Source organism: Tamandua tetradactyla, chromosome 14, assembly GCF_023851605.1.
Source record: "Tamandua tetradactyla isolate mTamTet1 chromosome 14, mTamTet1.pri, whole genome shotgun sequence".
Classification (NCBI taxonomy): domain Eukaryota; kingdom Metazoa; phylum Chordata; class Mammalia; order Pilosa; family Myrmecophagidae; genus Tamandua; species Tamandua tetradactyla.
In genome coordinates this window covers 22,325,717-22,341,672 of record NC_135340.1, presented here as the reverse complement: position 1 = coordinate 22,341,672, position 15,956 = coordinate 22,325,717, and positions in this window count along the sequence as shown.

Here is a 15,956-nt window from a genome sequence, read left to right as displayed (position 1 = left end):
ATAAAAAAGATCCCACCTAGCAATATTGAATGAGGATTAAAGAATATGGCTTTTCTCGGGTACATGACAGTTTTAAACCAGTACACTAAATATAGAAATACTCTATGACCTGGCAATCCCATTACTAGGTATATACCCAAAACAATTGAAAGCAGGGACTCAGACAGATATTTTCACATCAACATCCACAGCAGCATTATTCACAATTACCAAAAGATGGAAGCAACCCAAGTGCCGTTCAACTGATGAATGGTTGAATAAATTGTGGTGTAGATAGAGAATGGGCTATTATTCTGCTGTAAAAAGGAATGAAGTTGTGACATATGCAACAACATGAATGAATCTTGAAGACATCATGTTGAGTGAAATAAGCCAGCTTCAAAAGGACAAATATTGAATGATCTCACTTGTATGAAATAATTAGAATGAACAAATCCATAGAGTCAGAACCTAGAATATAGGTTACCAGGCAATAGGGTAGGTATAGAAAATGGGAAGTTGGGACTTAAAATGTACAGGTTTCCTATTGGGAATGATGGAACTGTTTTGGTAATGGATGGTAGCGATGGTAGGACCAACACTGAGATACATATCTGAATGTGACTAAAGAGGGGAAAGTTAGATTGTGTATACAGTGACACAATAAAACTTTAAAGAAGAATTCATGAACTATACTACACAAACAGAAAACCCTAAGTTAAACTATGGACTTAATAGTACAAATATAAAAATGTGTTATCATCAGTTGTAACAAATGTGTATGGTGTATGGTGTTGGTAGTGGGGAGGTGTATGGGAATCCTGTATTTTTATGCACGATTTTTCTGTAAATCTACAACTTCTCTAATGAAAAAAATGTATTGCTATCAGAATAGAAAAAACACCCCCATCTGTTTATTTATCAAATAATCTGAACATGTAATATAATTGTTCCTGCAAATGCTAGCCGGTAATGAAAAGGTAGTGAGGGCAGCTCCTAGCTGCATTGCAGGCATCTGGGATGGTCTTGAATCATGGGTTGCCATTTGTAACATTGATTGGCATCAGAGACAGATATGGAAGAAAACTTGTGCCCCGACATCTCCTAGGTGTATCTCTAGGCTGAGATGATGACTCATTTCTTGCACAAAGACCCATTCTGATAAAGCCAGTTTGTGAATTCTTGATGGCAAATCATGGGTGCATACATGTCTGTGTGTTTGTGTATGTGTGTTCCTGCACATGAAGAGAAAGATTGAGAGATTTAAAAAAAAAAATGAGAGAGAGAGAGAAAAAAAAACAAGTGAGAGAGAGCAAATGCGTTTGAATGCTAAGTATTGAGACAGGCCTTGCAGTCTTCTACAACTTCAGAGTTACAGTGTCAAGAAGGCAGCTCCATCACCGGCTTGAAGCTTAGAGGGAGGCTGGTGGAGGCTGAAGCATTTTACTCTTTCTTAGCTACCTTTTACATCCTTTAGCATCCAACTTCCTTAATTTCAGTTTTGGAATATTATAAATGCCTTAACTCTACAAAGATCCAGCAGGTATGTGACTTATAAATAAGAAGCATTACTTTTTTTTCCATTATCACACAATTGTGAACACCCCTGCTTTAGAGTATAAACTTTTCAGTGAAAAAAAAAGGCAGAGAACATTGTGAAATTTAAAAACAGAAACATTTAAACTAATTTTATTAATTTCAGAAAGATTAGAGAGAAACAGAGGTCCTTTAAAAGTCTTACAGGGATGAAATCCTTGAAGAACTTGTCATCACCACAAAAAAGTTAATAGAATACGTGAAAATGGGATAAGTCAATTGTCCTACTTTTTTAAATACTAAAATAAATTCAAATGTAGCATAAGTACAAAATTATGCAGAACTAGATGAATGAATGAATGAGTTAGTAGGTTCTCCTTGAGAGTAAGTTAAGCTCTGAGGGATGCTCCTTAGCTTCTTTGGCCTACTTACAAATTAATGCTGTGGTGCTTCTTTAGTTCCTGGAGGGTTTCCCCTTACTCTTAAGACAAAAGTTAAAAACTATGACTCCAACATTCCTATTAATTCATAGTTAACTCTGCATGATTTCATCAAATGCCAGGAAGGAATCATTGTCAATCACCCAATTTTCTTTTTCTCCTTTCTCTCTAACGTATAGCACTGCTCTAGATAATGCATGCTTTTCATTCATTCTCTATGTCAGTTTTCCAAGAGAGGTAGTGCTCCCAGGCCAGGAGAACAAATTTTTAAGGTTGGTGGCAATATGTCTTACACTGATGAAACCAAATATGTTTTGCTGAGAATATTGATAAAGCTATTCATTTTTACTAACAGCTGTTCACGCTGATAGACGGCCAAATATAGGAAGCAAAATAAATATGGATGATCCTGGCATTACTACCTCTGACACTTTTTCAAGTACTTTAATCGTTCTCTAAACAGTCTGTAGGTGTGGATGGGTTCCAAACCGCATTTAATTTTTCAATACCTCCTGGAATAGCAGTTGTTAGTTTTATGTACAAATTCTTAAAGGAAAAGATATTTTTCTATATGAAGATATGGTGCTTCTACTTGATAATATGACTTCTGTTTCCTAAATATGTCAGAGTTAAGCTTGAATTAAAGGAGATGTGTGAGATAGGTGGTTAATTGAAGTATAGAATTATTGAAACCTTCCTAAAACAGATTTTCATATTTCCCTGCCTTAATAAATTATATTCGGTATATTTTATTTATCTTTCCTTTATTAATTTGGATTTTGTTGTGTTTCAGGATATGAACAATCATTTATGCTTCTACTACAGTATATATGTATGTTTGTGTGTGTGTGTATATATATATGTGTGTTTGTATATATGTGTGTGTGTGTGAGAAAGAGAGAGAGAGAGAGAAACTTCACTCTTTATTCCTAGGACCCAGCCTCAGAAATTGATTTAAAGCAAAGATGAAAATCCTTTCTCTCCATTTGTTTTTAGTTTTAGTTGCCTCTTTACCCTAGGGCTGAATACTGTCCTGAATTCAATTTCATTGTGAATTTATTTATTTGAGGTTTTAAAATCATTGTTAATCTTTTTTTCCTATTTCAATTGGAATCATACATTTTAATAAAATATGTTTAGTTTGCCGATTAAGCCAAGGAAATGAGTGTCCCCTAGGTTCAAAAAAAGCAAGGAGTTTAAACCAAATCCTAAATTAGATTACATCTATTGGCTTAATGCTGTATCCTCCCCAGCCTTTCTCCTGACTCATCATTCATTGTTCAGGCTATAAGTATTTATCCAGTGTCTACAACCTGCCAGACAGAGTTTGAGAAGCTGGGGAACACATGGCCCTTATAACCCTAGTGGGACATCAGACAGGGATTCTCTCTTCAGCATTACTAGTTGGTAGAATGAGGGCTGCGTTTCAAGTTCATTCTTCTCAGTCATTAAAAATAAACAAAAGCAGGGCAGGCCACGGTGGCTCAGCAGGTAAGAATGCTTGCCTGCCATGCCCGAGAACCCAGGTTCGATTCCTGGTGCCTGCCCATGTAAAAAAAAAAAGCAGAGGTTTAGCAGCCTTCCTGAAGAACTCAAGCACTTGTTTGGCCATTGAGGTTTACAGGAGGCTTCAACATACAATGGTTCTAAAGTAGTGGTTCTCATGTTTTAGTGTGTCTCAGAATCACTTGGCAGACTTGTTAAAACACAGATTGCTGGGCCCACGATCGGTGGTTCTGATTCAGTAGGTGTTAGGGTGGCGGGCATAACATTTTTAGTAAAGCCCTAGGTGATGTAGATGTTGCTGATTTGGGGACCACACTTTGAGAACCACTGATCTAAAGTCATTTGTTCCCTGATAGCCTCTTTTGTTGGGAATGGTGATGATGATGTCAGTAACAGTAAGAAGACTAGCTCATACTTAGTAAACTCTTATGGATGGCCAGGTATTTTGCCTTTTATATGTATCATTACATTTAATTCTCACAACATCCTAATGAACTAGGATTGCTATCCTCATTTTACAGGTGTGGAAATAAAAATTTGGAGACATTATTAATTAACCCAAGTTCACAAAGTTAGTAAGTGACAAAGGCCAGGAATTTAACTTAAATCTGTCTGACATACGCTAATGCTTCAACCACATGCTCCTTCCCATGATGGTTTGTACATCTGTGCAGTGATGGTAATCATTATCTCCTTCAGAGACACTGAGACATCAATTTGACCTGTCTTCATGAGCACCTTTATCTTAGGGGATTCTGAATAGATGGCTCTTTAGGCTGTCATGGGAAGGAGATAGCAGAACTTCTATTTATTTTTTATGTGTATGCTGTATGGCAGAGTCACATATTATATTATCTTTCCATGTAAGTATCCCATTATTGCAGCACTGCTTGTTGAATTTTTGTTTGTTTTTTTCCTTTGCTTGTTTTACTTGTTTGTTTATTTGTTTTGAGGAAAGTGCATGGACTGGGAATCGAACCTGGGTCTCCTGCATGGCAGGTGAGAACTCTACCACTGAACTACCCTCACACCCCCTAAGAACTTCTTTTGGGAATCAATTCTGGTGGCTAATAAGATTTTGTGATAGGAAATTTTCTTTTTAATTGGACAAAATGTTTCAGTTTTGCAGTTTTTAAAAAGCCATTAAATCATCAAGAATTAGATAAGCGTAGCACAGGATACTCAGTTAAATTGACCAATGTTCTAAATGAAACAAATGTTTGACAGAGAGGGCTGGAACAAGATCTTGTGTTTTTCCAGAAGGTCACACATATACTTGCCAATCTTCATTCGCTTACCTTTTCAAAGGGTGTCTGCAAAATTAGTTTGCACTTTCTTGACCTGTCTCACTCAGATAAAGCACTTCTAGTGTATCTTCTGACATAAAAATAGTAATTATCCAGTATATTTATTAATGGTTCTCTCAGGAGAGTTCAGTGGTCTTCTCTACAGGCTGAGGAAAATCAGAGAATATGCTGGAAGTTTATCAGTATCCTGGGCCAAACTGCTTCCTGATGAGATAATATTGTCTCTTTGAACAATTGTTCACATCTCCTGACTCTGCCCCAGAAGTTGATCCCTCTTCTTCTGGGATCAGAGGTGGGAAGCCTCTTCAGGTGGGGGCTCAGAGACCCATCCTGGCACCAAATTAGAGCTGATTCTTGACTTCTCTTTCATGTCCCTCTTTTCACTTTCTCTTCTGGAAGAGCACAGAACCCTAGATTCACAATACAAGGGGAATTACAGGATTTCCTTTACCAATGATTGATGCATGAATGGAATAGTCTATTGTATTCCTTATCCTTTAGAACCATGTTTGTGTATCTTAGTGGTCTTTCATGCAAGTTGAGGGGCCTCAGCTCTTTTTATTTGCGAAATATTACAGTCAAATTTTAAAATTTAACCCTCATCCTAGAGCGTTTTCTGGCAGCCAGGCTGACCAAACTATTTTATTAAGCTGCAGGGAACTTTTAATCTGAAGTATTATTATTATTATTATTTAAAATATTTGTAATAAAATAAAATACAGAAAATCACACACAAAAATGTATAATTTAATGAATTATTTTGAGGAGGTCATTCTGAAACCACCATAAAGTCAGGAAATAGAACTTTATCATGACTTTGAGCCCCATCCATGTGTCCCAATCCAATCATAGCTCCCTCCTTACCATAAAAAGTAACCATACCCTGACTTTATCATAATCATTTCCTTGCATTTTTATAGTGCTGTACTTGGTATGTGCACCCTTAGCACTATAGCTTAGTCAGCTCATGGTTTCTTTCTTTTTTTTTTTTTTTTAATTTGATGTGTCTTAAGTCTCTTTTGACTTACAGATCCCCTCTCTATTCCCTTCTATTCTTTATAATTTATATGTGGATGAATCCAGACCTTTTGGCCTTTAGAGTTTCCCAAAGTCTGGATTTAGCTAATTGCATTCTCTTGGTACAGTCTAACACATTCCCCTGTCCTCTGTATTCCCTGATAATTGGTAGCTGGGTTCAGAAACTGGGCAGACTCATGTTTACGCCTTTTGCCTTGACCTTAGGAGGCATGTGATATCTGGTTGACTCTCTTTTTATGATAGTTATAGCTTTGGTGCTTAATGTCTATACTTATTCATTCATTAGGTTTGCAAAATGATATTACTCTAATTCTATAATTTTATTTCCCATTTATTAGTTGGAATACATTTATAAAGAGATATTTCATTTACCATTGATTAATCAATGGAATAGTTCATGTAGGAAAAGAACAATAAATACTTGTTTCTTTCCCTTTATTTACTAATTCTCAAGATTATGAATTAGTTCCCTATCATACTTTAAATGTGACCAATTCAATTCTTTTTAAAAAGATCACTTTAAAACTCATGGATGTAAACCCATTTAATAGATTTTAATCCTTCGCTTTTAATATCATTATTGAAGCTCAAATTATTCCATCATTGGCCAACAGAAACCTCTTCAAGGTGGCTTCTAAACTTTTAAATATGACTTCAATAGTTTCTGATAGCTTCCTTGCTTTCTGATATGACAAGGCTTTCCAGCCTTGCCTAACATACTTCTCATAAACTTCCTATACCACACCTGGAATTAACATTTCTCTAATAAACCCCAGGTTCTTTTAGTGAGAAATTGCATTTTTTAATGTAAATGAGACATTTATTACATAAGTGAGTAATAGTTGAAACACAACATGAAAACTTTTGTAGTTAGTTTTATATGATAAATAATAATATATAATAAATTCTTAGAGGAACATTTGTTACCTTAAATAATGATAATAGAAAGAACTGAAAACTGGGGATTCCCTTAAGAATGAGGTAATAATAAAGATAGTATTATTTTATACTTTTTGTGGAATTTTCTCTTCTGGCATGAATTTTCTTGTATTGAGTAAGTGATGTATTTCGTGTGAAGGCTTTCCCACGTTGCTTACATTCATAGGGTTTCTCTCCAGTGTGAGTCTTCAGCTGTGTCCTAGTGACTGAAGCACAACTGAAGACTCTTTCACATTGCTTACATTCATAGTGCTTTTCACCACTGTGAGTTCCCACATGACCTCAAAAGTATGAGGAACATGGAAGGTTTTCCCACATCCCCTACATTTCTATAGTTTGTCTCCAGTGTGAGTTCTTAGATTCTTTGAGAGGCGGAGGAACATCTGAAGGCTCTCCCACATTGCTTACATTTATAGGGTTTCTCTCTGGTGTGACTTCTCATGTTTGTAGTTTATGGACTGAGGACCAATTGAAGGCCTTCCACAATTCTTACATTCATAACGTTTCTCTCCAATGTGAGTTCTCTTGTGTGCTTAAGGTTTGAGGAACATTTGTAACCTTTCCCACATTCCATTCATTTTTAGGAGTTCTCTCTGGTGTGTGTTCTTCCATATTTAATATGAGGTGAAGAATAAAAGAAAGCTCGCCTACATTCTTTATGGTTATGGGATTTCTCTTCATTGAGAATTTTTATGTCTTCTCAGGATGCAGGAAGAGAGTAGGGTTTCCCACATTCCTTACATTCAAAGAGGAGAAATTGCATTTTAAAGCCATATCTGATGCTAGGGATGTTCTTTGCTGCTGGATCGGTCTTTGTTTCTAGGGCTTTTCAGTGGATAGAGCTAGGAAGTGTATATGTGTGTATACACAGTTACACAAAGACACATAAAACACATATTCACATATACATATACACACATATACCTATATTTACTTCCACTAATGTGATTACTGAAAACATTAAAGACAATTTTTTTTTGCATCTGCTCTTCCCCCATTTTTTAATGGTTGTAGTTCATCTACATAGTTTCCTAGCCCTTATATAGTCTTAATTATACAGATAACTATATACTTAATTTCCACCACCAATCCTTAGGTTAAGATCACCCTAGTCATTTTGTCATCTAAAGCTTGTTCCTCACAACTTGGGAATAATGTTCCTTGGGTTCTTGAATCCTTAATAAGTTCTTGCCTTTATACATGACAGTGAATTTTGCTGGATATAAAATCCACACCTCATACTTTCTTTCCTTGAGTAGCTTAAGTAAAGTATTCCATTCCCTTCTGGCAAAGAGCAATGCTGTGGGAAAAAATTATGGCAATCGAAATTTTTTTCCCTTGTAAGTCATCTTCTTTTTCTAGATACCCAAAGAATTTTTCTCTCTCTTTTATTCTTAACAGTTTGGTAATTTCAGTAGATTGTGGTTTGTGGTATTGTCAGGTACATAGCGGTTTTTTTACATGATGTAGTTTCAAATATATATATATATATATATATATATATATATATATATATATTTAATTTGAGAAAAGTTTTTAAAATTAGTTTTTAATATTTGTTCTATTCCTTCACTTTAGTTTCTCTTCTACAGAGAACCTTATTGTCAGTAAGGTCAATCTCCTTTGTCTAACAATTGTCATTTTTTTCTTGAATTCTTTGTTCTCTCCTCATTTTTTTTTTTTATTTTTAAAATGTTTTCCTTTGCACGTATGTTTCTCTTATGCACATCTACTCTTCTGTTCCTTCTAGTTTACTCTTCATTTCTCAAATGGTATTTTCTTTTATTTATAATTCTTTATTGATTGTCACCTCATTTCTGAGTTTTTCTAATTTTAATTCTTTTTTAAATCTTCTGTCATTTCCTTAAATGTCTCTTAGTTCCTTTTTGAAGTATTAATTTTCAGGTTCATTCTGTTTTGTGGGTATATCTTTTCTTCATACTTTCTTTCCTATGGGTTGTTATTCAGTTCCTTGTTTTTGTTTTTCTTATATTGACTTTGTATGGTATCTTAATTCTTACGTTTGTGTGTCTCATTTTTATGTGAAATTAGTTTTTCTGAAGGATGAAATGAGGCAGGGTTCAGAAAACCTTTTTTTTCTTCTTCACAAAGCTCCCTCTTTTGTTGTTTATATGTAGTGTTCAAATATATGGCAGCTTGCTTTCTGAGCCTTACCAACTCTACTTCCCTCCTTCACTTTGCTTTGAACATTCTATTCCCTTTGTCTCTGTGGTTCCTAACCTGCTTGATTCCACTCCTAGCATCTTCTCCCCAATGTGTTCCCTATCCTAAAGGGAGCCCTAGTGAGTCAGTAAGTCTTCCTTACTGTGGACCCCTTGCATTCGTGTGCTGTTGGAGAGTACAGACCTTCCCAGTTTCAGCTGCTTTTCTCAAACTGGTATTCCACATTTTCCCGTGACTACTGTTGACTGTTTTGTGGTTTTCCTTTTCCTCTTCTTCCTCCTATGCAGATGGGATACTGTGCAGGTCTGTGAGTGTGCAGGGATTGTCTCCACCCATTGCATTTGGGGGCTCATGGAGATAACTTGTCATCTGATTTGTTACTAAATGTTGTTGTAGGTTTTGGTTTTGATATCTTATTATTCTGTCTGTTTTTATCTGGGGATTTAAAGAGATTGAAAAACTATGCTACCAGTACTGCTGCCTTTCCAGAATCTTCTCCTAGCAGGGAACATTTGATAAGCAATTCCCCAGTTTCCTTCTCACTTAAAGCAGAGAAAACTATTCACCTCCCTCGTGGAGACCTTTAAAAGTGTATTTGAGAGACAGTCCGAGATGGCACCATAGTGAAGTGTGGAATTTAGTTCATCATCCAGAGCAGCTAGTAAATAGCCAGGAACAGTACAGAACAACTGCTGGAGCCACATCAGTGACCAGACACACAGCCTACACCAGTCTGGACAAGGGACCAGCTGTGATCTCACCCAGAACCGTGAATCCCCCAAGCTGCAGAGGCCACGCCCCTCCCCCACAGGCTTGTTCCCAGAATGCAAAGGAAAGAGACTTTACTAACAGCAATGGGCTGAGCTCAACCAAGCTCCAATTGTGAAATTAATGAACAAATTCTGACCACTAAAATTAGGCCCCCAGCTCAGTTGAACCTTGAGTAAAAGCTGAGGTTGCTGTTTTTTGCCCCAGGACAGAAGGGGCAGGGCTAATGGAAAAAGACAAAAAATACAGAGGTTTTCTTTGAATTGGACAGCACAAAATACTTGAAAAGGTCTAAGCCCTGAAGGAAAGGAGGGGGCACAAAGGACCTGGAGATACATAGGGCAACTTACCACCTTCAGCTCTTGATTGGCAAACCTGAGGGATGGGGTTCCTGCTCTGAAAAGGATATTTTTTTCTTTTTTGTGGCTATGTTTCTATGGCTTGACTGCACTTTGCATACAACTGCAAGGCTTCTCAAGCTCCAGCTGCTCCAGACAAGGCGGAATTAAGCTTGTCTGGGAGGCAAAGAGGCTTGACAAGTGAAAGGAAGTAATTCCCTTTAGTCTGTGCCTTTCCCTAGGAGAAGGGTGGAATCCTTTTCCCTCAAGGAATTCATAACCCAGGGTCTGGAAAACTGAAGTAATTAGAGCCAGCCTGCAACTTCTCCTTTGTCTCAACCATGCGCCTAGCAGGGAGAGTCTGCTTAAGTTAAAGGTACTACATCACCTTATGCTAGTGGGACCTGCAGGCAGAGAAGTGCTGCATGCTGGGCAGGGTAGGAATAACACAGAGTCTAGAGGCTTCATAGGAAAGTCTTTCAACCTGCTGGGTCTTGTCCTCAGGGAAAACTGTTGCAGGTGACTCTTTCCTCCTGAGAGGAGGCCAGTTTGGTCTGGAAAAATCTGACTGGGGTCTATAATGCCTAAGTAGACCCTCCTAAGGAAAAAAAAAGGTACCATACAGGCAGGGCAAGAAACAAGAAAACAAGAACTGAAAAATTCTTATCTGTTAAACAAAACTTAAGTTTGAGGTCTAGAATAAGCTGAACTGAATGTTAAAGAAAAGATAGACAACAAAGTCATCCAGCAAGAAAATCCTAGGTAAAAAAAGTGAAAACAATCTCCAGAATAAACTAATTAAGTGTTTAGACTCCAGCAAAAAAATAATAAATCATACTAGGAAAATTGAAGATATGGCCCAGTCAAAGGAACAAACCAACAATTCAGATGAGATACAGGAGTTGAAACAATTAATTCAGGATGTTCAAACAGTTATGGAAAATCTCATCAAAAATAAAATAAATGAATTGAGGGAGGCTATAAAGAAGGCAAGGGATGAACAAAAAGAAGAAATCAAAAGTCTGAAAAATCAAATCATAGAACTTATGGGAAAGAAAGGCATAGTAGAAGAGACGGAAAAAACACAATGGAAACCCACAATGTTAGATTTCAAGAGGCAGAAAATAGGATTAGTGAACTGGAGGATGGGATGTCTGAAATCCAACAAGCAAAAACATATATAGGGAAAAGAATGGAAAAATGTGAGCGGGGACTCAGGAAATTGAATGGTAACATGAAGCACAGAAGTATATGTGTTGTGGGTTTCCCAGAAGGAGAAGAGAAGGGAAAAGGAGGCGAAAAACTAATGGAGGAAATTATCACTGAAAATTTCCCAACTCTTATGCACAACTTAAATTACAGATCCAAGAAGTACAGCATACCCCAAACAGAATAGATCCAAATAGACATACTCCAAAACACTTACTAATCAGAATGTCAGATGTCAAAGAGAAAGAGAGAATCTTGAAAACAGCAAGAGAAAAGCAATGCATCACATACAAGGGAAGCCCAATAAAACTATGCACAGATTTCTCAGAAGAAACTAAGGAGGTGGGAAGACAGTGGTATGATATATTTAAGATACTGAAAGAGAAAAACTGCCAACCAAGAATCCTATATCCAGCAAATTGTCCTTCAAAAATGAGATGGGTGGGTAGGCCACGGTGGCTCAGCAGGCAGAGTTCTCATCTGCCATGCCAGAGACCTGGGTTTGATTCCTGATACCTGCCCATGCAAAAAAAAAAGGGGGGGGGGGATTAAACATTTTTAGACAAAAAAATTGCTGAGTATTTGTGACCAAGTGACCAGCTCTGCAAGAAATACTAAAGGGAGCACTAGAGACAGATAGGAAAAGACAGCAGAGAGAGGTGTGGAGAAGAGTGTAGAAATGAAGACTATCAGAAAGGTAAAAAAAATTAGATATGACATACAAAATCCAAAAGGCAAAATGGTAGAAGAAAGTACTGCCCTTACAGTAATAACACTAAATATTAGTGGATTAAACCCCCCAATCAAAAGAAATAGACTGGCAGAATGGATTAAAAACAGGATCCATCTATATGCTTCTACAGGAGATGCATTTTAGACCCAAGGATAAACATAGGTTGAAAGTGAAAGGTTTAGAAAAGATATTTCATGCATGCAACAATCAGAAAAGAGCAGGAGTACCTATACTAATATCCAACAAATTAGACTTTAAATGTAAAACAGTTAAAAGAGACAAAGAAGGACACTATATATTAATAAAAAGAACAAGTCAACAGGAAGACATAACAATCATAAATATTTATGCACCAAGCCAGTGTGCTCCAAAATACACGAGGCAAACACTGAAAAGAGAAATAGATGCATCTACCATAATAGTCAGAGGCTTCAATTCCCCACTCTCATCAATGGACAGAACATCTAGACAGAGGCTCAAATAAAGAAACAGAAAATTTGAATAATACATTAAACAAACTACACTTAACAGACATGTATAGAACATTACACTCACAACAGCAGGATACACCATTTTCTCAAGTGCTCATGGATCATTCTCAAGGATGGACCATATGCTGGGTCACAAAGCAAGTCTAATAAATTTTAGGAGATTGACATCATACAAAACTCTTTCTCAGATCATAAAGAAATGAAATTGGAACTCAATAATAGGCAGAGGGCCAGAAACTTCACAAATATATGGAGGCTCAACAACACACTCTTAAACAACCAGTGGGTCAAGGACGAAATTACAAGAGAAATCACTAAATATCTTGAGGCAAATGAAAATGAAAACATAACATATCAAAATTTACAGGCTGCAGCAAAGGCAGTGCTAAGAAGGAAATTTATCACCCTAAGTGCCTATATCAAAAAAGAAGAAAGAGCAGAAATTGAGGTTAATTCCTTGAACAGTTAATTCTGTTCATTTGGAAGAACTGGAAAAATAACAGCAGCCTAACCCCAAAGCAAATGAAAGGTAAGATAAAACGAGATTAGAGCAGAAATAAATGAAATTGAGAACATGAAAATAATCGAGAAAATCAACAAAACCAGAAGTTGGTTCTATGAGAAAATCAATAAGACTGATGGACCCTAAGCAAGGTTAACAAAAAGAGAAGGGAGAGGATGCAAGTAAATAAAATCAGAAATGGAAGAGGAGACATAACCATTGAGCATGCAGAAATAAAGGAGGGAATGAGAGGATACAATGAACAACTTTATGCTAATAAACTAGACAATGTAGAGGAAATGGACAACTTCCTAGAAAGGCATGAACAACCAACACTTAAGAAGAAATAGATGATCTCAAAAAACCAATCACAAGTAAGGAAATAGAATTAGTCAATAAGAAGCTCCCCAAAAAGAAAAGTCTAGGACCAGATGGCTTCACATGTGAATTCTACCAAACATTCAAGAAAGAATTAGTACCAATCCTGTTCAAACTCTTTAAAAAATTTGAAGAGGGAAGGCTACCTAACTCATTCTATGAAGCCAACATCAACATACCAAAGCCAGACAAAGATACTATAAGAAAAGAAAATTACAGACCAATCTCTCTAATGAATATAGATGTAAAAATCCTCAACAGAATTCTTGCAAATCTAATCCAGCAGCACATTAAAAGAAACATACAACGTGACCCAGTAGGATTCATCCCAGGTGTGCAAGGATGGTTGAACATAAGAAAATCAATTAATGTAATACATCATATCAATATATCAAAGCAGAAAAACCACATGATCATCTCAGTTGATGCAGAAAAGGCATTTGACAAAATTCAACATCCTTTCCTGTTGAGAACACTTCAAAGGATAGGAATTGAAGGGAACTTCCTCAACATTATAAGGGAATATAAGAAAAACCCACAGCTAACATCACCCTCAATGGGGAAAAAGTGAAAACTTTCCCCCTAAGATCAGGAGCAAGACAAGGATGACCACTGTCACCATTGTTATTCAACATTGTGTAGGAAGTTCTAGCCAGAGCAATTAGACGAGAAAAAGCAAGGCATCAAAATTAGAAAGGAAGAAGTAACACACTCACTGTTTGCAGATGTTATGATGCTATATGTCCACAACCCTGAAAAATCCACAGTAAAAACTGCTAGAGGTTATAAAGGAGGACTGCAAAGTGGCAGGTTATAAGGTTAACACTCAAAACTCTGCAGTGTTTCTATACGCTAGTAATGAGCAATCTGAGGGGGAAATCAAGAAAAAAAATTCCGTTTACAATGGCAACCAAAAGAATAAAATATTTAGGAATAAACTTAACTAAGAATACAAAAGACTATATGAAGAAAACCACAAGAAATTGCTAAAAGAAATCACAGAAGACCTAAATAAATGGAAGGGCATACCATGCTCATGGATTGGAAGACTAAATATAACTAAGATATCAATTCTATCTAAATTGATTTATAGATTCAATACAATACCAATTAAAATCCCAAAAACTTACTTTTCAGAAATAGAAAAGCCAATAACCAAATTTGTCTCAAAGGGCGGGATGCCCCAAATGGCTAAAAATATACTGAGAAAGAAAAATAGAGTTGGAGGTCTCACATTACCTATCTTTAAGGTGTATTATGAAGCTACAGCGGTCAAAGCAGCATAGTACTGGCAAAAAGATAGATAAACTGACCAATGGAATTGAATAGAATGTTCAGATATAGACCCTCTCATCTGTGGACAATTGATCTTTGATAAGGCAGACCAGCCAACTCACCTGGGACAGAATAGTCTCTTCAATAAATGGTGCCTGGAGAATTGGATATCCACATGCAAAAGAATGAAAGAGGATCCATATCTCACAGCCTATACAAAAATTAACTCAAAATGGATCAAAGACCTAAACATTAGATCTAAGACCATAAAACTTTTAGAAGAAAATACAGGGAAATATCTTATAAATCTTCTAATAGAAAGTGGCTTCCTAGATCTTACACCCAAAGCACAAACATCAAAGAAAGAAATAGATAAATGGGAACTCTTCAAAATTAAATACTTTTATGTGTCAAAGAACTTTGTCAAGAAAGTAAAAAGACAACCTACACAATGGGAGACAATATTTGGAAACGATATATCAGATAAAGGTCTAGTATACAGAATATATACAGAGATTGTTCAACTCAACCACAAAAGACAGCCCAATTACAAAATGGGCAAAAGACATGAACAGATACTTCTCAGAAGAGAAAATGCAAGTGGCTAAAAGGCACATGAAAAGATGCATTGGCCTGCAATTTCCCTGGCTATTTGGGAAATGGAAATCAAAACCACATTGAGATATCATCTCACACCCACCAGAATGGCCGTTATCAATAAAACAGAACACGACAAGTGCTGGAGAAGATGTGGAGAAAGAGGCATACTTATCCACTGTTGGTAGGAATGTCAAGTGATACAACTGCTGTGGAAGGCAGTTTGGCAGTTCCTCAGGAAGCTAAGTGTAGAACTGCCATATGATCCAGCATTGCTAGGTATCTATTCAGAGGACATGAGGACAAAAACACACACATTTGCACACCAGTGTTTATAGCAGCATTATTTACAATTGCCAAGAGATAGAAACAGCCCAAATGTCCATCAACAGATGAGTGGCTAAACAAGCTGTGGTATATACATATGATGGAATATTATGCAGCTGTAAGACAGAATAAAGTTATAAAACATGTAATAGCATGGATGGACCTTGAGGACATTATGCAGAGTGAGATTAGCCAGAAACAAAAGGACAAATACTGTGTGGTTTCACTGATAAGAACTTACATTAATGAATGAATTTGGAGAATTTCGGTTAAGAACAGAGGCCATCGAGAGATAGGAATAGGGTAGATTTTGGGTAATTGGAGCTGAAGGGATACTGATTGTAAAAATTCAGAAATGAATTGCAAAATACTACCTAACGATAATACAATAATGTTAGTACACTGAATG